Source organism: Macaca thibetana, chromosome 9, assembly GCF_024542745.1.
Source record: "Macaca thibetana thibetana isolate TM-01 chromosome 9, ASM2454274v1, whole genome shotgun sequence".
NCBI classification, from domain to species: domain Eukaryota; kingdom Metazoa; phylum Chordata; class Mammalia; order Primates; family Cercopithecidae; genus Macaca; species Macaca thibetana.
The window spans coordinates 60,595,668-60,619,629 of record NC_065586.1 but is presented as its reverse complement, the minus strand read 5'-3'; the positions used below and the strand labels follow the sequence as shown (position 1 = coordinate 60,619,629).

General features: G+C 39.1%; 2 protein-coding genes across 8 annotated transcripts in view; one reads left to right on the top strand and one right to left on the bottom strand.

Annotated features, from left to right (window-relative positions):
- Positions 1 to 23,962, bottom strand: part of ASCC1 (activating signal cointegrator 1 complex subunit 1) — an 885,589-nt gene that overhangs the window by 738,524 nt on the left and 123,103 nt on the right. The gene's annotated exons all lie outside the window — the stretch shown is intronic.
- Positions 1 to 23,962, top strand: part of MCU (mitochondrial calcium uniporter) — a 209,767-nt gene that overhangs the window by 107,743 nt on the left and 78,062 nt on the right. The window contains exon 2 of one of the 7 annotated variants that reach the window (XM_050803662.1): positions 6,383 to 6,538. The exons of the other annotated variants lie outside the window; for them this stretch is intronic. The gene's annotated coding sequence lies outside the window, so the exon portion shown is untranslated. The remainder of the gene's footprint in view (positions 1 to 6,382; positions 6,539 to 23,962) is intronic. 7 annotated transcript variants of the gene reach the window in all.

The window sequence follows — 23,962 nt, the reverse complement described above, 5'->3', positions numbered from 1 at the left end:
CCGGGCACTGTTAGATGGTGTAGCTCCTTGCTTAACCCCTCATGTTGTAGTGCAAAGATGAGTGCCCACTTACCTGGATCTCTCAGGCGATGACATTTTCCAAAAGATTTTCTTCTGGTCCCTCTTGAGAACAATATAAAAAGTGTGTAATCCCAGCACTTTGGGAGGCCGAGGCGGGCGGATCACGAGGTCAGGAGATTGAGACCATCCTGGCTGACACGGTGAAACCCCGTCTCTACTAAAAAATACAAAAAACTAGCCGGGCGAGGTGGCGGGCGCCTGTAGTCCCAGCTACTGGGGAGGCTGAGGCAGGAGAATTGCGTGAACCTGGGAGGCGGAGCCTGCAGTGAGCTGAGATCCGGCCACTGCACTCCAGCCTGGGCGGCAGAGCAAGACTCCGTCTCAAAAAAAAAAAAAAAAAAAAAAAAAAAAGTGTGTAATTCAGAGAGAGATTACTTTGAATTTGACTAAAAGGGAAGTACAAAGGCTTTGTTTTTTCAGATCCTATCAAATTAATACCGTCACATTTGGAAAATGTTGCTCTGTTTTAATAGATCTCTTAGAAGCATGTCTCTTATGCAAATAGTAATTGTGGTTTTTAAAGCTAATATAAATGTGATTCATTTACTTAAAATCAAGCCACCTTGTAGCTGTGAGTAGTTTTCCCATTTTGTTGAAGGTAAGTACAATTTTTAATTAGCTACATTTGGTTGCAGGAGAGGTTAAAGAATAGATTTAAGTAGGCATGTCCAAAAAGGACAGAAAGTCCCGCAAAGCAGTTGTCAGCAGGGATTAGATCTCTGGATGTCCTTGTTTGTCAGGAAAAGCCTTCCGTGTATCCAGTAGCTTCTGAAAATGTTAATGTGGCACTGTGCAGGGAGTCAAGGGAACAATCTCCTCATTTTCAGTACAGGATGCTAGGGAAAGCCTGTCGCTACGTGTGCGTGGGTGTGTGAGTGAGGGCTGGCTGTGCACTCTACCTCTCTGGCTGAAGTAAGTTGCAGTGCAGCTTTGCCTTTTCATGGGCTTGGGTGTGGGGAATCCCTCCTACCAAGAGTATTTTGGGAAATTCCTAAATGCTGATGTGTTCTCAGCTCTATATAATGCCCTTGTTGGAGTGAGTAGCAAAACGCACATGGAGAATGATTTTAAAGCACCAGTCAACCAATTCCTGGTATGTGTCTTTTACTTGCTTGATAGAGCTGTTCAAGGAGAATCTTGCTGTTGGTCAATGATTTTACGCTTCCACATAGCACAGGGATTGCTCTTCTTTTCCTTTTCCAGGGCTTTTCCTGTCTCTAGATATTTAGCATGCAGATGCAGTTTCATGATCTAGCACGAGAATCTCCCACATTTCCACATATATTACACAGTCGGAGAAGCAAATGGTAATGGTGGCTGCTCCAGCCAAACCTGGCGGTGCTACTGCCATCACTTTTCTAATAACCTTGGTGTCTCTGCAACAAGGTTAGTGGTGGTATTTACCAAAGCTACAACTTTCTTTCTCCTTTCTCTTTCCCTGCTTCTGTTGTCTCCCTGTCTCCCCTCCTGCTGCCCCCTACCACTTAAGTTAATGAACTTGCCTGTGGTATGCAGAAATTAGTCAAACATGCATCTTTAAAAAACATTTTAGAGTTTTAAAAAATGTGCATAATAGAAATATATCCTAAAGTTCAAAAACATTCTGAGATTGTCACAGTTAGTGGCAGATTAAGGAAACAGAATATAAAATAGCCAAATATATTCCAGGAAGTCATGCTTGTTGAGTAGGCATTTATCTGACAGATTGAAATGAGCTTCTTTTGTGTGTTGGCACATAGTCCAGAATTGCAAGTTTTTCACTTTTAGTGTTTATATAAAATTATCCTGCTGGCTTATTTCATGGAAATAAAGGCTCACTCACTTCATCTGTAACTTGTATCTGTAGTAAGACCCATACAAGGACCGCAATTTTCATCTTGGTTTAATTTGCAAGAAAAACATTATTATGTACATATAGCTACTTGTTTTAATTTAGTGTCAGTTGTCAATGTCGTAGTAGAAATGAAGAAAGTCCTTTTGGAAAGGAGATTTTTATGGAAATCAAAGGAGTATTGCTCAGCAACTCTTAATAGGTGTTTACTGAATATATACTATGGGAATGTATGTGTGCTTTAGAGATTCTAAAGAATAACATATCCTTGCCTACAAGGTGTTGCTTACCAATTTGAGATGAAGATTCTCCATAGAATAGGGAGTGAACAAGCACTGTGTGAAAAAAAAAGTTATTATGCTGTGCAACAAAATTTCAAGAATAGGGTAATACGTAATGGACCGATTTGCTGTGGAGATCATTTCATTATATGTGAGATTGATGTCCAGAGATGTCATCCAGTTTAGTTAATGTAGTTCTGGCTAGCTGTTTGTGGAATTCTGGCTAGTTTGTTTTTTTAATGTCTTTATCCTCTTTCTTGTGTTATACTTGAACACATCAACATAGAGTGAGAAGTTAACTGTTTTTGTTACCTAAAATTAGTTACATAGTAAAAAGAGATGGGTTGAGAATCAGATATATTTGATTTTAAGTCCTGGCTGTGCTCATTCTTAGCTCTGTGTGCCTCAGTTTTCTCATTGGAAGAACTGGGATATAAGTTACTAATTTACAGATTTGTTGGGATTAAATTATTTTCAAGCACGGCTGGGTGCTGTGGCTCGTTCCTATAATCCCAGCACTTTGGGAGGCGGAGGCGGGCAGATCACCTGAGGTCAGGAGTTCGAGACCAGACTGGTCAACATGGCAAAACCCTGTCTCTACCAAAAATACAAAAATTAGCAGGGCGTGGTGGCAGGCACCTGTAATCCCAGCTACTCGGGAGACTGAGGCAGGAGAATCGCTTGAACCCAGCAGGCGGAGGTTGCATTGAGCCTAGATTGTGCCACTTCACTCCAGCCTGGGCGACAGAGCAAGACAATGTCTCAAAATAAATAGATAAGTAAAAATAAATAAATAAATTATTTTGAAGCACAAAAGTGTTGCTTTTTCAGTTTTCTCACCAAATTTAATCGTCCTGGAAACATGCCATCACTGGTAGAATATTAGGTATTTAGGTTATTTCCCATAGCACTTGTTCTTATGCAAATTACCAGATTTGTGCTTTTCCACTCTCTCTTATGAATCCTTACATCCCCAGTGTCAAATAGCAAAATAGCAAAGAAAATTTATATATGGGAAGAGAAGGATTTTTCAAGGACCATATTTCAATCTCATGCTTAAAGGGTAAATTTCTATCCATTTAATAATGTAATATAAATTATTTTCATATTAAGCTAAACAAAACATAATTTGAAAGACAAATCTGCTGCCTTTGCATCTTACAAAATAACATGTCCTTCTAAACCCAGCTAAAGTCCTATCTCCACAAAGCCTTCTCTGGCCACTCCCGCCCACGGTAATTTTTTTCTCATTGAAAATGCAGTTTCTTTTGGTTATACAAATTTCACTGAGTTTTTGTTTGTATTGTTTTTTGAGACAGAATCTCTCTCTGTCACCCAAGCTGGAGTGGAGTAGCGTGATCCCAGCTCACTGCAACCTCCGCCTCCCGGGTTCAAGCAGTTCTCCTGCCTCAGCCTCAAGAGTAGTTGGGATTACAGGTGTGTGCCACCATGCCCAGCTAATTTTTGTGTTTTTAGTAGAGATGGGGTTTCACCATGTTGGCCAGGCTGGTCTTGAACTCCTGACCTCAGGTAATCTGCACCTCCCTCCCTCCCCCAGCCTCCCAAAGTGCTGGGATTATAGGCATAAGCCACCGTGGCCAGCCAATTTCATTGAATTTACCTCTCATTTGGCACTTAAGCATTGTTATAAACCAGTATATGTGTATTTTTATTATTGTATCCTGCCTTGCCAATTAGATTGTAACCTCTTAGCAGCCATATATACCTTGTCTGAGAATTATTTTCTTTTTTTTTTTTTTGGAAATGGAGTCTCACTCTCTGTTGCCCAGGCTGGAGTGCAGTGGCATGATCTCGGCTCACTGCAACCTCTGCCTCGGGTTCAAGCAATTCTCCTGCCTCAGCATCCTAAGTAGCTGGGATTACAGGTGCGCCACCACACCCAGCTAATTTTTGCATTTTTAGTAGAGACGTGGTTTCACCATGTTGGTCAGGCTGGCCTCGAACTCCTGACCTCAGGTGTTCCACCCGCCTCGGCCTCCCAAAGTGCTGGGATTACAGGCATGAGCCACTGTGCCTGGCCTAGAATTAGTTATTTTCTTCACAATACCTCGTGGTGCTGTGTACGTGATAAGCACTGAGTTGATACCTGGTGCTTGAGGAAAGTGGTAACAATGTCAGGAAACAAGAACAGGTTTTTTTCTGTACTCAATTTGTACAGGAGGTTCTGGCTTATTTATTCAATAGGTATAGGGTCCTTACCCAAATAAGTAGCTGCTGACTATGAGTGTATGACTTCAGTTGATTAAACAACTCAATGACTGCTTTTCAGCACGCTGAAATGATGGGATTGTAGTGAAAACACAAACACATAGGTAGTAGGCTGGCATAAATGGTTGTACATACAAACTAGTGATGAGTGGCTCATGCCTGTAATCCCAGTACTTTGGGAGGCCAAGGCAAGAGGATCCCTTGAGGCCAGGAATTGAAGGCCAACCTGGGCAATATAATGAGACCTTGCCACTACAAAAAATAAGAAAAATAGCCAGGTATGATAGTGTGTGCCTGTGGTACCAGCTACACGGAACCCTGAGTCAGGAGAATCACCGGAGCCCAGGAGTTGGAGGCTGCAGAGTGCGCCATGATGAACCACTGCACTCCAGCCTGGGCCACAGAGTGAGACCCTGTCTAAAAAAACAAAAACCACAAACTAGTGATGAGTGAAGTTCATCTTGTGCTTTCTATTTGGAAATTTTACACCAGATCCATACTTCTAAGAGATGGCTACAGGAGAATGTCTTTTTAAAATGCATTTCATATTGTGCATTGTCACCTAGTAACACATCATGAATAGTTGACTCTTGATAAAGTGTTTGCTTGCTAGTCCATAGCAAACCATATTTTAAAAGATACTGCAGTGAACCAGGTGGTTTGTTGGAATAAACCTCACATTTGCTGAGGAATTGCTGGATATATCTGATTTCCTTCCTTTGACAGTAGTCTAGAGTGGAGTGTGATGTCTTGGAGCCACTTAAAGACTTATCTTTTTCCCTAAGTGAAAAAGATAAAACTATACTTAGAGTCCTATAACTTGTTCACTTTTGCTTTCTATAATGTTTGTGTCTACTCCTTGAGCCTTTAAGGAGTAGGTTTGGGGTATTAGATGAGGAAAATTCGAGGGTTAGCTTGTAACTTCTAACTCCTTTTCCTTGGGTGACTTGACCAGTTCTGAAAATGAGATTGAATGGCTAGAGACTTTGGAAACATCTAAGGTACTTAAAGAATATAATCTTAGCACAATAGGTGGTAAGATGTTTTAGGTATAAATAATAATATGTAATTAAAGTTTTCTTGTTGGTAGCATGTGTACAAGTTAATATCTAATAGAGTCAAATGACTTGAATTTGGGTGGTTGCCAATACGTATTAATTATAATATAACATTCCCAAAATGTCTGTAGTTTCTGTGTTATGTTTAGCTACCTTAGCTTTAGCTTCGTGTCAAGTATAGGAGCTTATAAGAATTTATAATGCTAGCTTTATGTCATCTTATAGTCTAACCATCTTGTTTTCAACTCTTGAATCAACTTGTTTCAACTTTCAGTTTTCTTTTATGAGAAACTGCTCCATTTTCATACTACATCCAGATAAAAAAGGTCAAACCATGTTTGACATACAAGATTAATTCTGCTCACCTCAAATGTAAGATTGGTAAAGTTTACCTCCAGGGTTCCTAGCTTGCCCTTTCTCTTTCCATTAATCCCTGTTAAGACCTGTTCCCTCATTATTCTCCATCAAATTTTCACCCAGGAAAAAGACTACCAATATCTTAATCTTTGTAACCCTCCTGGGATTCTGAAATTAGATTCATATTTCTAATAATCTACTTTCTGGCATGAAAGTAGTTTTCCTCTTTTAAAGGCATTTCAGACTTCAAGCCATTTAAATCACACCATACAATATGGAGCCCAGGAAAATGAATGTGAAAACCACCTAGCATAATCAAAGACCTTCAAAAGGATGGCGGTTCTTCTTCTCACTACATGGTCCACTAGCCATTTCTAGTTACACGCTTTGGATGTATTTGCTGGCTTTGGTTCTGATTCAGACAGGGGTTTGATTCAGCAGACTTTTTGTGGAACTTGTTCTAGGCCACACACATCATAGAACATTTAAACTGCAGATGTACACATCAGAATTCTGAACTCTATGTATCTTTCTTAACCCTACAGCATTGAAGTCCCAACACCAGCATTTTGGTCTAGGTCTAGTATCTGTCTTTCATGTTGCAAAATTCACCAGAGAAGATGGGGGAAAAGACATTCCCTGAATCTGTACCCACTGAATGTTGGAATTTGCTATAGAAAGAGAAGAGAAATAATTCTCAGGTAATTCCAGTGCCTTCCCTCTTCCTTCTTCCACCCCCAGTTGGGGGTTGGGGGAGAAGCTACATGAATGTTGTATGTATTTTGTAACTCCCAGAAGCCTAAACAAACATCTAGAGATTTTGAATGGAATGAAATGTAAGGTGAATCATATACACTCCTCTTAGAAATTGTGGTATTAAAAAAAAGACTGCAACATGATTCTGATGTATTTTATTTTTGAATTCTATTGTAGATGAATGGAGATGATGATATAAAAAGTATGATATAAAAGTTGAAGTGTACATCTCTTATTAAATTAAATATCTGATTGCTTGATTAAATAACTCTGGATATTCCTGGGATTCCCTGGTATTTATTTATAGCTCTGTATCTAGGGAAGGCTGGTGCTACATAATAAAAGCTACTAGGTGTGCTTTATGCCACTATGCTCAGAAAGCTTTGATTGCAGAAGTTCTTTTGTGAATAACACCACTTCAGTTGAAATGTAATCTCCTAGGATCTCAAATCCAGTATTTATTTTAAATCATAATAGTGCTTTTCATTTTTGTTACAGAGAACTAAGAAACAAAGAAACATATTGTGGTCTGACAAAGATAGATCAGATATTTTGGAAGCATTTTAAAATCTTGAAAGCCTTGCTCTATTCGTACATAATTAGTGGATATTCTCCAGAGTGATTGTTTCTCCCCAGAAGAAATAGTGTTCATATTCTATATTCTTGATAGTCTTAGAAGTTGGGGAGAGGGGTGGCAAACATACTAAAATTTAAAGTGAAATCATCTTCTCATTGTTAAGAGGTAACAAGTGGTGGCACATTTTACCTTTGTTGCCCTGCCTTCTTCCCAACAGTTTCAAATTAATGGTGAGTATTATATCATTTTAGATCCTTTAAATTATGGAATGACTATAGTGTCTTAAAATCACATGTATGAAGCTCAGCTGCTGGCTGGCTCTCTCTTACCATAGTTAAAAAGTTGTGCAAAATGAACTGAATTTTAATGTCATGTGTAGACTGTAAACCGTAACCATTAGTATTCATTATTTCACTTCTTTTTGATTTTCACTCTCTTCACAACCTCCCTATCTATACCCCAGTTCAGGGGAAGAATGTCAGTGTTTTTTATGCTAGTCCTTGGATGAATTATCTTCAGAGAATGTTTCTCTTTTTAAGAAACAGTGCTGAAAAGGCTATGCCTTTTCTTTCTCTTTCTTTGAGGTTTTATCTTAGTTATATTGCTTGTTTAGATATAGGATAAGTTATTTTTATTTCCAGGAAGCCTTTCAGCCCAATGTGCTTTCCCATAGTTATTGAAATGCCACAAATCACCGGTGCAACTAATCTGAATAATTAGTAACTGAGTACAGGTATACTGGTTGTAAAATTATCTCTACATCTTTATGTAAGAATAGTAATTACATGAATTTACTTTTAATTTTTTTCCCTGCTGAACATGTTTTCTTTTATGTAGGAAATTCTTTCTAAATGCCAAAAAAAAAATCTAAAAAGATTTTTAAGTGATTCTATCCAGAAGAGATTGCTACCTCAGTTCCTTTTATCAAAAGCAGCCATACATGTAGTCATTTTAAAGAGGGGGGATTTTGAAGTCAAGTTTGAAACCCAGCTCTTCCACTTCCTAGCTGTTTGACCTTTGGGTAAAGTCTTTCAGTATCTCCATGTGAATATGAAAATAGTGTTATGAAACTGAACTGGGGTTTACTCGCCTGGAGCAGTAAAACCAGATATCCACACAGACATTTTGCAGTGGCAGAAAGAAAGGCTTTTATTTGCAGGGCACCAAGGGAGGAGGACCAGGCAGCTAATGCTTAAATCCTTACCTCCTTGATAGCTTACAGGTAAGGGTTTTTAAAGGCAGGGGTAAATTTCAGGAAAGCAGAAGTGACAGACAAAATCCTATGTCAATGCATGGAGGTTACACAGTGGTTTTGGCCTAACAGGACAGGATATCTTGAAGCAGCAGCTTATAGGTCATAGGTAGAGTCAAAAATTTTCCGATTTGTGCTTAAGGAAGAGAAGCTTTGTTTAAAAATTTGGAATCAGTGGAAAAGAATGTTAAACTGCTTCCTGGGGATGACTCCCTCCAGGCCTCTCAGGAAGAAATTTAGAACAAAGAAAGGTGGTCAGAGTTCAGCCTTCAGTTCTTCCGTATCTGAGGTCTACCTGCCAGTGGATCAGTTCCCAGAGAGTCCTAGGTGGGGCTCCTGGTTTTTGAAAAACTCAGAGACATATGTTAACATGTTATCTTCAGTCTCTGTAGGGAAACCAAACATCTCTTACCTTCCCGTCACCTTCTTTTTATCAAGTTACTTATTTACATCTCAGGGTCAGGTGCCTGGAATTTCCCTTAAAGGAACTCAGGATTTTCCTTTATTTTTTTATATGCTTGCCCAACCCCCAATAACTCTCCCTCTCCACCCCCCCACCTACTCGCCCCAAAAGGGGCCTGCCTGCTCCATCTTAAATAATGTTAAGACCTCCTCAGGAGTTTGCATTGTAGAGTGAATGACATCAGTGCATGTAAGGTACAGTGTATTGTAGGGCTAATGCCCAATGGATATTAGTGGTAATGATGATTACACGGCCTTTCTTTTCTTTTTTTTTTAAATTGAGATGGAGTCTCACTCTGTTGCCCAGGCTGGAGCGCAGTGGTGCGATCTTGGCTCACTACAACCTCCACTTCCTGCGTTCAAGTGATTCTTCTGCCTCAGCCTCCTGGGTAGCTGGGATTACAGGCGCATGCCACCACGCCTGGCTAATTTTTGTATTTTTAGTAGACAGGGGGTTTCACCATGTTGCCCAGTGGTCTCAAACTCCTGACCTCAGGTGATCTGCTCACCTTGGCCTCCCAAAGTGCTGGGATTACAGGCGTGAGCCACCGTGCCTGGGCTGATTACACTGCTTTTTAAGGCTTACTGCAACAGTATAGCTAGGTACCTAGAAATAAGCATTGTCACCAAGGTGAGAGAGAGCCTGCCTCAGATCCTCAGGCAAAATAAAGTCACAGATGAGAAGCCAGATGTTGAGCCACTTAAAAAGAGAGAGCAATCAACAAAAGGAAGAAATGGAGGAACTATTAAAATATTTTTGTAGAAGCCCAGTAGTTTAGGACCACTTACTAAATAGGCAAACAGTCATATATACCTTTGTGGCCATGAGGATTTAATTTATTAAAGCAGCAACAGATTGGGTTCTGGTTATCTGTTGCTTTGTAACAAATCAGAATTAGTATCTAAGACAACAACCATCATTTTATTATTGTCTCTTAATAGTGTTGTGGGTTAACGGGGCCCAGCAAAGTTGTTGTTGCTTGGAATATCTGATATGGTCACAATCAGGTGATGGCTGGGACTTCCTCATACGGATCTGACTGAGGCTGACTATTAGCTGGGCCCTTGGTTGGGGCTGTGGGCTCAAATATATCTATATGTGGTCTGTGTAACTTAGATTTCCTAACTGCATGGTGGCTGGGATCCAAGAGTAAGCATCTCCAAAGATCCAGGTGTATTGCTTTTCATGACCTAACTTCAGAAGTTATATCATTACTTCTTCCATATTCGTGGGACTACTCAGATTCAAGACCCACTTCTTGATGGGAGGAATAACAGTCTGATCATGCGGTGAGCTGAGCATGTGAGATGGGATGTATTGGGATGGCCATCTGTAGAAAACATTCACAATCCTCACATATGCAAATTACATTCAACACCTATCAATACTCCCAATTTACATTCTATTACAGTAGCAACTCTAAGTCTAGGATCTCATTATCTAAATCAAGTCCATCCCATTCTAGCAGGTGTTGTTAAAAATTTTTTTTTAATTAAAGAAATCAAGCCCATGTTTGATTGAGGCTCCTTGGTCGCAGTTCCTTTCATCCAGCTCCTTGGGAATCATTCCTCTTGATTTGAAGACCTTTTACTAAAGAGATAAGTTATGTGCCCCACATATACACAACATACAGTGGTGGGAAAAACATAGGATCACCACTACAGACCCTCCCATTCAAATAGGGGGAAAATGAGATTCGTAGAGTTACTGATCTGGAATCCAACCAGACACGTGGTGCTATTTCCTTGATTGGGGATAAGTCTTTCTGCCTATGGGGTTGTTTCCTAAGGCTCTTGGTTCTGCCTTCTGGGCTCTTCGTTCGCTGAGTCATCCTTGCTTCTGCATAAAAGTAGCCTGTTTTTATTGCTGAGTAGTTTTCTTGGCCTATTTCTTGCCTATAGAAAGAAGTTTGGGAAGTCCAAAAGCCTCCCTTCATTTTGTTCTGTTTCTGTCCCTTTCAGTCCAAGCTGATATAATTTCTTTTGAATCTCTGTGAATTTCTTATGAGTCAGTTTATGAATTCACTTCATTAGACAGACCGACACCCCCAAATTTCTAAAAGATAAGCCTCTCTACCTTGAGCTCCCTCTGAGACTACTGTGGAACAAGACCCTTAGGCTTCTTAGAAATCTCTCTTTAATGTAGAGTATCTGTGAGGCATGCCCTTAAGATCTTTAAATAGTTTACCCCACCTCCCATTTGATAGGGTCTATAGAGTACCTATGTAAATCTCCCTGAGTCTTAATAAAATATTTTAAAGGTTCATTCTGGATTTTATATTTTGCCCAGAATACATTTCTTCATTTGAGAATGGCTTGCTTTCTGGATTGAATGAAAAAAATGTTTATTTTTCAAACCCAGAAAATCCTAGGTTATTTATGTTTTCTTAAAATATTCCTTGAAAATTAGTTTTTAAAATTTATACTATCTCTCTTCCATTTCTGTTTAACTATAGCCAGCTAGAAGAAGACAAATAGTACCTTCAAAATTCTGTCCTAAAATCTCCTCATTGAGCTCATTAGGTATATTTCTTATTTTCCACATTACCATAGGTGACTATGTTACCAAGTTTTTCACCACTCTAGCTTCCAATAAAATTTTCCCCACTTTCCTGTAAGTTTTCATCATCACCTTCCTCAGGCCCACCCTGCCTCCACCTGCCATCCCATCTCAGTCATTGCCACACGTTTTTGGTTTTTGATATGGCATCACCCCACTTCCAGTAATATTGACTCTGGGTTATCAAGTTAAAATTGTTTCATATTCAGTATGTTTTAAGAAAAATGAGTAAATTTTAGAAATTTTTCCATTAAAACTGCTAAAAATTTGAAATGTGTATATGTGTATGATATGGTGATTTTTTAAAATCTTATCTTTTAGATATATTGAAATTTAGTGTATAACACGATATAATTTTTGGGACTTGGCATCAGCAATATATTAGTGGCGGAAATGGAGTGTGGGTACAGTTTGATTGTAGCTCCCGATGACTGAAAATGTTGGTGGCTTCTGATGAGGCATCTATAATGTGGTGTCTGTTTCTTGGCACAAAGGAACAGTGTAGTTAAAAATGCCACTCTGGACCCGGGTGCAGCAGCTTACGCCTGTAATCCCAGCACTTTGGGAGGCTGAGGCGGGCGGATCATGAGTTCAAGAGTTTGAGACCAGACTGGACAACATGGTGAAACCCTGTCTCTACTAAGAATACAAAAATTAGCCGGGCGTGGTGGGCCGTGCCTGTAATCCCAGGTACTCTGCTGGCTGAGGCAGGAGAATTGCTTGAACCTGGGGGGGAGGCCGAGGTTGCAGCCAGCTGAGATCGAACCACTGCACTCCAGCCTGTATGACAGAGCAAGACTCTGTCCCAGTGGGAAAAAAAAAAAAAAAAGCCTTTCTATAACTGTTAGAGCTCATTGATCCACCAAGAGTTTCTCATAAAACATTTCTCTCAGACAGTGATTTCTCTCAGAACCATTGTCTTAAACTGCACGCAGTACTTTCATTTCTCAAAGAGAAACCTTTAAAACAGTCCAGTTGTGGTGACTCACGCCTGTAACCGCAACACTTTGAGAGGCCAGTGTGGGAGGATGGCTTGAGGACAGGAGCTTGAGACCAGCCTGGCCAACATAGTGAGACCCTGTCTCTACAAAAAATAGAAAAATTGGCCAGGTGTGGTGGCATGCACCTGTAGTCTTACCTGCATGGGAGGCAGAGCCCAGGAATTCGAGGCTATAGTGAGCTATGATTATATCACTGCACTTCAGTGTGGGTACCTGAGTGAGACTGTGTCTCTAAAAAACCACAATAACAACAACAAAAACCTTTAAAACAACAAAGAGCTATCCTAACGAATACAAAGCCAGAGCTTAAACAGGAAAATTTATTTTGTTAATTTTTTATTTTTAAAGAGACAGGTCTCACTTTGTTACTCATGTTGGAGTAACATAGTGCACTGCAACCTCATCCTCCTAGGTTTAGGTGATCCTCCTGCCTCAGCCTGCCAAGTGGATAGTACTACAGATGCATGCCACCACGCCTGGCTACTTTTTAGTTTTTTTTTTTTTTCTGTAGAGATGGGGTCTTACTGTGTTGCTCAGACAGGTCTCAAATTCCTGGCCTCAAGTGATCCTCCTGCCTCAGCCTCCTAAAGTGCTGGGATTACAGGGATTTAACAGATAAATTTAAATCTGTTTCCTCCTTGACCAAGAATTATTTAACAGAGTTTCAAAATTTCCAGGTGGAATGACTTTATTTTCTGATTTTGTTTTATTGCAGTATGATTAAGGATTTTTTTAAAATTTTTGCTACTACTTAGAATTTATTGATGTTTTCTTTGTAACCTAGTGTTCAATTTTCATAAATGTTGCATGGACATTTGATAATAGTTTTGTTTTTTAACTTCAGGGTACAGAATGCACCCATAGTATTGTAGCTTATTGACTAGGTTAAGTAGCCTCATTATTTTTGTCTACATGAATTGCGACGATCTAAGAAGTAAAAGTCTCCTGTTACTAGTATATTTCTGTATGTTTCACCTTGCTGTTTCTACTTTATAACATAATTTTGTTTTATTCTTTTTTTTTTTTTTTTTAAAGACGAGGTCTGACTCTTACCCAAGCTGGAGTGCAGTGGCATGATTTTGGCTCACTGCAACCTTTTCTTTTTTTTTTTTTTTTTTGAGATGGAGTCTCGCTCTGTCGCCCAGTCTGGAGTGCAGTGGTGCGATCTCAGCTCACTGCAAGCTCCGCCTCCCGGGTTCGTGCCATTCTGCCTCAGCCTCCTGAGTAGCTGGGACTACAGGCGTCTGCCACCACGCCCGGCTAATTTTTTTTGTATTTTAATAGAGACAGAGTTTCACCGTGTTAGCCAGGATGGTCTCAATCTCCTGACCTCGTGATCCACCCGTCTCGGCCTCCCAAAGTGCTGGGACTACAGGCGTGAGCCACCGCACCTGGCCGCTCACTGCAACCTCTATCTCCTGGGTTCAAGTGATTCTCCTGCATCAACCTCCTGAGTAGCTGGGATTACAGGTGTGTACCACCACGCCCAGCTAATCTCAGCTCACTGCAACCTCTGCCTCCTGGGTTCAAGCAATTCTCCTGCCTCAGCCTACCAAGTAGCTGGGATTATAGGTGCATGCCACCATGCCCAGCTAATTTTTGTATTTTTAGTAGAGATGGTGTTTCACCATGCTGGCCAGGCTGGTCTTGAACTCCTGACCTCGTGATCCATCTGCCTCAGCCTCCCAAAGTGCTGGGATTACAGTCATAATCCCAGCATTTTGTATGCTCCTCTCAGGAGTTTTTTTCCTAGATGCATTTAGTTGTTTTTTTTTATTTTTTATTTTTTAGAAATCTTTTCTTACTTGAGTAATATGTGGTGTTTATAAATCAAAATAATACAGAAGTGTTACAGAGCAAAAAGTGAAAGCCCTCTCATTAGCAGTTTGATATACATTCTTTCAGACTTTTCTCTGTGCATATACAATGTGTGGATATAATTTAAGCTAAAGTATAGAATCATACTCTATATTTTGAATATAAAATCAAACTATGTTTAATTTTATAAATTAATTTTTATACCTAAGATTCTGTAATATACTTTGACAGCTGTGTATGTGGATCAGTCTGATTCTTTTATTTTTGTTTTTTATTTTTTTGAGACGGAGTCTTGCTCTGTTGCTTAGGCTGGAGTGCAGTGACCTGATCTCGGCTCACTGCAACCTCCACCTCCCAGGTTCAGGTGATTCTCCTGCCTCAGCTTCCTGAGAAGCTGGGACTACAGGCCCCTGCCACCACGCCCGTCTGATTTTTATATTTTTAGTAGAGACGGGGTTTCACCATATGGCCAGGCTGGTCTCGAACTCCTGACCTTGTGATTCACCCGCCTTGGCCCCCCAAAGTGCTGGGATTACAGGCATGAGTCATCGCGTCCGGCCTCAGCCTTATCCTTTTTAAAAGCTATATAGTTTTCATTGTATTGATATATCATAATTTATTAGATGATTTCCAAATATTCACTATAATTAATAGTATTACAGTGAACATTCATTCATTTAATAAATATTTAATGATTACCTGCTGTGTGCCAAGCACTATTTTTGGTGTTGAAAACTGGTAGACAAATCTTAAGTTCTAGCCTTCACAAAGCTGTTCTCTGTAAGCACTTCTAGCTTTGTGTACTTGTGACAATTTCAATATATAACTTTTTTTTTTTTTTTTTTAAACGAGATGCGGTTTCACTGTGTTGCTCAGGCTGGACTTGAACTCCTGAGTTCAACTGATCCTCCCACCTCAGCCTCCTGAGTAGCAGGGATTACAGGTACATGCCACTATGCTCAACTCAGAACATTTTTTGAAAACAGAATTGTTGGGGCTAAGAGTTCACATTCGATACTGCTAAATCTCTCTAATCTTTTCTCATCTGATAGAAAAAAAAGGTAAAACAAAACTCATGTCATTGTTTTTAATAAATATCATTATTATTACGATTAAACATTTTTTTCAGGTCATTGGCCATTTGTATTTCTTATTTTATGAATTACTTATTCATATCTTAAGGATTACAAATAATATCTGATAAGTAATAATGCATTGCTTTTGAAACATATTAGACATACAACATTTGGTTGGATGATTATAGTTCCTATTATTTCATTGTTTAATAATCAGTCTTGACAAATACAAGTTCAGCATCTCTAATTCAAAAATCCAAAATCTGAAACGCTCTAAAATCCAAAACTTCTCGAGTGCTAAAATGACATGCCAAGTGGAACATTTCACACCTGACCTCATGTAACATGTTGCAGTCAAAACGCAGGAATACAGCACACAGTTTATTCAGGGATCTCAAGGGAAAAAAGACCTCCCCCAGTGCCCTCCAGTTGTGATATATCTTTTCCAAGCACAGCATGATGGTGATGCCAGACAGCCACAAATTGTCCACATGGTGGCCAAGATAGTTGAAACGTTTGCTTTCTGATGGTTCAATGTATACAGACTTTGTTTCCTGCCCAAAATTATTTAAAATATTGTATAAAGTTATCTTTAGCCTATGTGTATAAGGTATATATGAAACATAAATGAGTTTTGTGTTTAGATTTGGGTCCCATTCCCAAAGTATTTCATTATGTGTGTGAGAATATTTCAAAATCCAAAGAATTTCGAAATCTGAAACACTTTTGGTCCCAAGGATTTTGAATAGAGAATACTCAACTGGTAATGCAAAAGAGATGGAAAAGCCTCTTGCTCATATATCAAGATGTATTTACTGAATGACTTAATGAGTCCATATATCTTCCAAAAACCCTGTCTATAGATTACAGCCTCTCAATTGTTCTTTCAATTTGAAAGGCTGAGAATCACTGATAACAAAAGAAAACATCCTATAACAGAATACTGAATAAAAGAGAGAGCTGTGCCTTCCTAAAGAAAGTTTTGAATTCATTTGTGTTTGGATGATCTTTTCTAACCTTGCCATCATGCATTTTTAATTGATATAATTTACACACAATGAAGTACACAATCTAAGGTGTTGGATTATTTTTTAAATAGTTTCACTGAGGCCTAGCATGGTGGCTCACACCTTTAATCTCAACAGTTTGGGAGGCCAGAAGTTCGAGACCAGCCTGGGCAACATAGCAAGACCCTGTCTCTACAAAAAAATTTAAAAATTAGCTAGGCATGGTGGAACACATCTGTAGTCCCAGGTATTTGAGAGGCTGAGGTGGAAGGATTGCATAAGCCCAGGAGTTTGAGACTACAGTGAGCTCTGATGGATCACACCACTGCACTCCAGTCTGAACAATAGAGGGAGACCCTAAAGTTTCACTGAAGTGAGAAACCAAAAATTTTAGTATGTTTTCACTAATTTGTGGGGGTGGGGATAGGTAGAGGACATATTCATAGTACTTTGGGCAGTGTTCTCTAGAAAATTTATAGTACTTTTCGTGTTATTATACACTATCACCTATTAAGGTAACTATTCGGTTATAGTACTTTAGAAATGGAGGTGATGAGAGGTTCTCATTGATTACATAATTTCCTAGATAGTGTTAACTCATAACATTTTTTCTTTTTCTTTTTTTTGCTGAAAGTATTTTCAAAAGGTAGTAATCGGTTCTGTTGATTTTATAGGTACAGTGTAGTGAATATAAGTGCCAGCCAGTACTGGAGCTAACATTAGAACTTTACCCTTCTGACTCTAGTTTCATGTTCTTCCCATAAACCTTACTTCCTCTTGGGTGGCTTGGACTGACTCTGACCCACAGACTTCTCAGGTGATTTTTGATAATTCTTTGTCAGTTTGTTTTCTTGAAAATTGCTACTTCATTCTAAAAGTAGATAATAGAAAACATCCTGTTTCCTATTGATGATGAGTCTAGGTAATTAGTTCAAAGTAACTTTTTTTTTTTTTGATATGGGGGTCTCATTCTGTCACCCAGGTTGGAGTGCAGTGGTGTGATCTTGACTCACTGCAACCTCTACCTCCCAGGCTCAAGCGAACTTCTTGCCTCAGCCTCCCGGGTGACTGAGACCACAGACATACACCACTATGCCTGGCTAATTTTTTATATTTTTGGTAGAGATGGGGTTTCGCCATGTTGCCGAGGTTTGCCTTGAACTCCTGAGCTCAAGCAATCCACCCACCTCGACCTCCCAAAGTGCTGGGATTATAGGCACTAGCCACTGTGCCCAGCCCTAGGTAACTCTTAATTGTGTTTTTACACATTTGTGTGGGATTTCCTTTAAACCACTTATGTGGCCTTTGAGGAATTGTGATACCAAGTGTTCCACACAAAACTGGAAACTTCACTATTGAGAGGTTCATCCATTCTGTCCTGAAGGACAACAGGCATTTCCTGCTTTCCTTCTAGGTTTAACTTGTACTTCTTCAAGGGGCACATGGTTCTGGAGGGGCAGGTTTGTAGTGTTCCTGAGGATTTTCCCTGCCTCCTTTTAAACAATCATCTATCATTGCTTCAGTAACTAGCATTTTCAGTGAGTCTTTTGATTCAGTAGGGATAAAGAATAAACAAGACAAATTTTATTAGCCTTGTTTTCATTTAAAAATAATTCTGTACTTAAGTGAAATATAAATAAACTCTGAGTTTTCTTTAAAAAAATAAAAAATAAAAAAAATGACTCAGAACTAACCACTCTGGCCAGAGCTACTGAACAATGTCTTAAAAGTTCTCCAGTGAAACTGACAAGAACCTGAACAAGGCTGACAAATTTGTAATTTCATCAGAAACTGAGCAAAAGGAAATGTATGGTAAAGGTAAATACTTATCCATTGTAGACCATTGGATAGCCACAGCTCTCGGAGCCTGCCTTGCTGAAATATATTCAGTGTGTATCTACATACGAAATATTCAGCCTTTGCTTTAAAAGGCAAATAGAACACTATTCCTTTGTATAATCCTTAAAGCTTCAATTTCTGGTTTATGTTTTATGCTTTTATTTGAACATTAAAGCAATATTTGTTTGTATGTATTTCCCCTTATTCTGTATGAAAGGTGATCTGGTAAATCTGTTAAATCCTTTACAAAAACATCACCACTCAAACTTACTTTGAAATATTTGTAACTCCTGAGTAATTATGTTGAGTAGCATTTCACTATAGCTTAACCAACAGTGGTTTCATTCCCTGTACAGCCATCAGATCGTGTACCAAAAGAATTGTATCTTATTTCATGTACTCATGACTCATTGTTTCTGTATTTCACCGAAAATAGACTAATACTCCTTTTCCCCTCTTCTCCTTTGTGGATTTTGTTGTAAGAGAAGATAGGCTTAAAACATAATAATTTTCAGGAGCAAAATTACATGGGTTTTTCCATCTAGGTAATCCATTTTGGCTTTTATTATTGTGGAGGAGAATATAGCTCATACAGTAGATGGTTGGTTGTTTCTTTTTTCTGCTTTTTTTTTTTTTAAAGAAATAATTTCTTCACAAAATCAGCAACAATTCTCCTTGAATTTTTCTTGTATTTCTTCATCCAGTTGGCTCTCATTTCCCCCCATCTTCTGCTTGCCTACTGTGATACTCAGTGAGCCTGAGGAGCTACAGAACTTTCATTTAAAAATGCAGAAATAGAAACAATTGACAAATGCTTGCCACAAAGAAAAAATTACAAACTCATAAATCTGGCCTGTTTAATTTGTTCTGCAGTAGCATCCTCTGCTATTAATTTATTTATGTAAGCTGTAAAGTCCAAGAAAAGGCTTGTGTTTTTAAAGGCTTTTCAGTTTCTGTTCTCCAATTTTTTTTGTAATAAGCATAAACTTCCATTTTATATTCTTCTTAATATTTTACTATGAAAGTTGAAAACCTTTATGAAAGTTGGAGTAATGGTTTAATGAATCCCATGTACCCAGTACTTAACTTCATCAGTTACCAACACATAGCCTATCTCACTTCATTTTTACCCCCACTCATTTTTTTGCACACACACAAAATACTGGATTGTTTTATGGAAATCATTTATTATATTGTTTTTCTGTATATACTTCAATATATTTCTCTGACATGTAAGGATAGCCACAATACCATCATCAAATCTAAAAATATTAACAGCATTTTTAATATCATAGAATATCTAGTCATTGTTTAGATTTTTCTGATTGTCCCATAAATTTACAGTTAGCTCATTTTAAACGGAATCCAAACAAGGACCAAACATTATATTCTTTCTTAATCTATAGGTTCATTCTCTTTGTTTTGGAATGTAAGTAAAAAATATATATATATATATAAAATAAGAGTGCCAACAATTTGCAATTTTTTTTTTTTTTTTTTTTTTTTTTTTTTTTTTTTTTTTTTGAGACAGAGTCTCTCACTCAGGCTGGAGTGCAATGGTGTGATCTCAGCTCACTGCAACCTCTGCCTCCTGGGCTCAAGTGATTCTCGTACTTCAGCCTCCCAAGTAGCTGGGATTACAGGCGCCCACCACCACATCTGGCAATTTTTTTTTTGTATTTTTAGTAGAGACCGGGTTTCACCATGTTGGCCAGGCTGGTCTCGAACTCCTAACCTCAGGTGATCTGCCTGCCTCGACCTCTCAAAATGCTAGGATTACAGGTGTGAGCCATCACGCCTGGCCAATTTACTTATTTTTAAAGTCAACAAATGCGTCAAATACCACAAAATCCAGAAGAAAAACAAAACATTTTAATTAATTACCTGATACACCTCTATAATACTTTTTGTTCCTGCTTTGTCTTCATACTCTTTGATCACTTCTTCATATGACAAAGATTTTCTATTATAATTTCTTATAGAGAATAAACCTAATTCAGCCTTTTTCCTAACAGTTGATTGAAATTTGTTTTTTTGTTGTAGATCACATGCAAAAAAACTGGGAAATTCGCACACAGCTGCAGTGATTGTAGTATTAATGCACACAGAAGAGTATCAGTTCTATTTTGTGTGATTCCCAACAAAAATGAAAACAAAATATTTTGCATTGTAATTGCACCCACGTGTTAGCCAATAAATTTCTTCTTACTTATTGGTTGGTTGGTTGATTGATTGGCTGAGTGCAGTGGTGTGATCACAGCTCACAGCAGCCTCAATCTCCTGGGCCCAAGTGATCTTACCACCTCAGCCTCCCAAGTAGCTAGGACTACAGGCGTGTGCCACTAGGCCTGGCTAATTTTTTATTTTTTGTAGAGATGGGGATTTGCTGGTTGCCCAGGCTGCTCTCAAACTGCTAGACTCAAGTAATATTCCTGCCTCTGCTCTGCCTCCCAAAGTTGTGGGATTACAGGCATGAACCACCTCACTGGACCCTAGTTTCTTTGTTTCTTTTCTTTTTCTTTCTTTTCCCCCTCCCCTCCCCTCTCCCTCTGTGTTTTTTTTTTTTTTTTTTTTTTTTTGAGACAGGGTCTCGCTTTGTCGCCCAGACTGGAGTGCAGCAGTGCAATCTCAGCTCACTGCAACCTCCGCCTCCTGGGTTCAAGTGATTCTCATTCCTCAGCCTCCTGTGTAGCTGGGACTATAGGTGCCTGCCACCATGCCCAGCTAATTTTTTGTATTTTAGTGGCAACAGGGTTTCACCATATTGTCCAGGGAGGTCGGACTCCCAAGCTCAGGCAATCCGCCCACCTCAGCCTCCCAAAGTGCTGGGATTACAGGTGTGAGCCACTGCACCTGGCTGCCCTAGTATATTTCTGATGACAGAGAACTTCCATTTTGATAAGGTGTCAGTGAGAACCCAATCCTTTGCTTACAGTTTACCCTCTTTTTTTCCCCTTGCTGTTTATTTGTTGAATAAACCAGTTCAACTGTGCTATAGAAAGTCCCTGTGGAATTTGCTAGTCATTCCCTAGATATTTACCCATCTAATAAATATTTATTGAGAGTCTGTTATGTACAGGCACTTCCTGCTTTCATAGTGCAACAGTCTAGTAGATGAACAAACACTAATAATCTCACAATTAAATATCAAATTTTAATTTCATAAGCACTTAGAAGAGAGATTTGAAGAAAACTTTAAGAGCATTTCATAAGGGATTTGACCTATTCCAGTTATCAAGGAGGTGGTAATTGAATGAGGTCTGCAAAAATGAGTAGGCATTAACCAGGTGAAGAAATGACCTAGGGGATCTTTCTCTAATCAGAAGAATGGGGAAAGGCCTGGAGCCCACAGAGAAGAATGAAGAATATAGGAAATTTCAAAAAGCCTGTGTGGTGAAGTACAGAGAGTGAGAAGGCTGATGTGAGATGAAGTCAAAGACATAGGTAGGGAATAGTCCGTGAAGAGCTTTTTCTTTTTTTTTCTTTGAGACGGAGTCTCACTCTTGTTGCCCAGGCTGGAGTGCAATGGCATGATCTCGGCTCACCGCAACCTCTGCCTCTTGGGTTCAAGCGATTCTCCTGCCTCATCCTCCCAAGTAGCTGGGATTACAGGCATGTATCACCATGCCTGGTTAATTTTTTTGTATTTTTAGTAGAGACGGGGTTTCTCTATACTGGTCAGGCTGGTCTCGAACTCCTGACCTCAGGTGATCCATCCGTCTTGGCCTCCCAAAGTGCTGGGATTACAGGCATAAGCCACTGCACCCGGCATGAAGAACTTTTTTTTTTTTTTTTTGGTTTGTTTGTTTTGAGAGGGAGGCTCACTCTGTTGCCCAGGCTGGAGTGCAGTGGCGTGATCTCGACTCACTGCAAGCTCCAGCTTACTGCAAGCTCCGCCTCCCAGGTTCACGCCATTCTCCTGCCTCAGCCTTCCGAGTAGCTGGGACTACAGGCGCCTGCCACCACGCCTGGCTAATTTTTTGTATTTTTAGTAGAGACGGGGTTTCACCTTGTTAGCAGGATGGTCTCGATCTGCTGACCTCGTGATCCGCCAGCCTTGGTCTCCCAAAGTGCTGGGATTACAGGCGTGAGCCACCGTGCCCGGCCATGAAGAGCTTTAAAGACGGCTATGTGGAGGCCTTTGATTCATTAATTCATTCAGATATGCAATGGTTATTTGAGGGAACGTGTCGGTTATTTGAGGGAATGTGTCTGTTATGTGACAGGCACTTCTCTTGGTGCCAGGAACATACAGAATTAGTCATGGACCTTGCATTCTAGTGGTGGTGTAGGCAGTGGGGAAGAGGGTGGGAACAATAAATCAATAAGAAAGAATCACATGTGAAGTTCCAAGAATAAAATAAAGCAGAGTCTTGTGTTTAAAGCGATTGTTGAGCTACTTTAGATTGAATGGAAAGAGAGGACCTTTTTGAGAAGGGATTGTTTAGTGAAACCTGAATGATGAGAAGAAACCAGTCATGAAAAAAAAAAAAAAAATCTATGGAAGGAATGTTTCAGGCAGAGAAACGAAATTATGCAAGGCCATGAAGCCAGAAGCAAGCTTGGCCAGTTCAAGGAACAGTTCAAGAAGACGTTGGCCTGGGACATAAGTAGTGAGGATGTCAGAGTTACAAAATAAGGTTGGGAGAGGCATATAGCTAACATATAGCTATTAAACCATATTACAGAATCAGTCACAAAATAACACAGCTCTAAAGAGTGACATTTGCTTTGGTAGTAAATGTGGTTCCTTAAATCACTGAGAAACAATATTTATTGTATTGCTTTTCACACTCAGGAGTAGCATTTTCATTTATTATGTGGAAATTTAGCTGAGCTTAAAAGCCTGATGGCCACAAAGACTTTTATAAGGTTGTACATCTGTAGAGTGAAGGGGGAAAGAAGATGCATTGACAGTAATTTAATTATTTAGTACAGTCAGCTGAACTAAAACTTAAATGAGAATTTGGAGTATATTACCTAAGCCTAAAGATAACCTTTTAATGGCTTCCTATTGTGCCAAGAGCACTTCTTCTGAAATCTTAAAAAAAAAGTGACAGCACTTCTCCTTGGAAATGGCAACTTTTAATGTGGTCTAAGCCAAGAAGACTAATGAAATTTGCTTGAGTTCAATGAGTTCTTTTTTTGTTTGTCATTTTTATTAGAAAAGGAGGCCAATCATCATAGTATAATCAAACTCCAAAGTTTAGCTCCCAGGTAACTCAGTTCTAAATAGTTCATTGGAACAGTGAATCTAATACTTTGATTGTTTTGCCTCCTTTTACTCCTTTCACCATATACATACCCACCCTCTCTCTCCTCTCTCACACACACATAAGCTTTACTCAGAAAATAGACCTGATGTTGGATTTTTGACTTCAGTGTTGACTGGCTGTTCTAAGGGATGGCCAACAGAAGATAGAGCACTGGGAATCGTTTTCCTTTTCTTACCCAAGAACATCTGTTATTCATAAAATAACATATTCTGGTAATATGTATTTCCTGCAAATTATTAGCAGGAAATAGAAAAAACTGAAAAGGAAAATAATTGATTTCTGTCCAGATTCTGTTTACTTACTTAAACATCTAATTACTTTTCCAAATAGAAACAGTCACTTAAATGCAATCTAGTCAATAAGCAACATGAAATAGGAAAATTTATAGCAGTCTATTGACAAGCTTATTTTACTTGATGGTAAATAGATGATTTCTTTACAGAACACTTTTTAGGAGAAGAATAACCTGAATTTAAAGAGTAGTCACATTTTACAATGCCA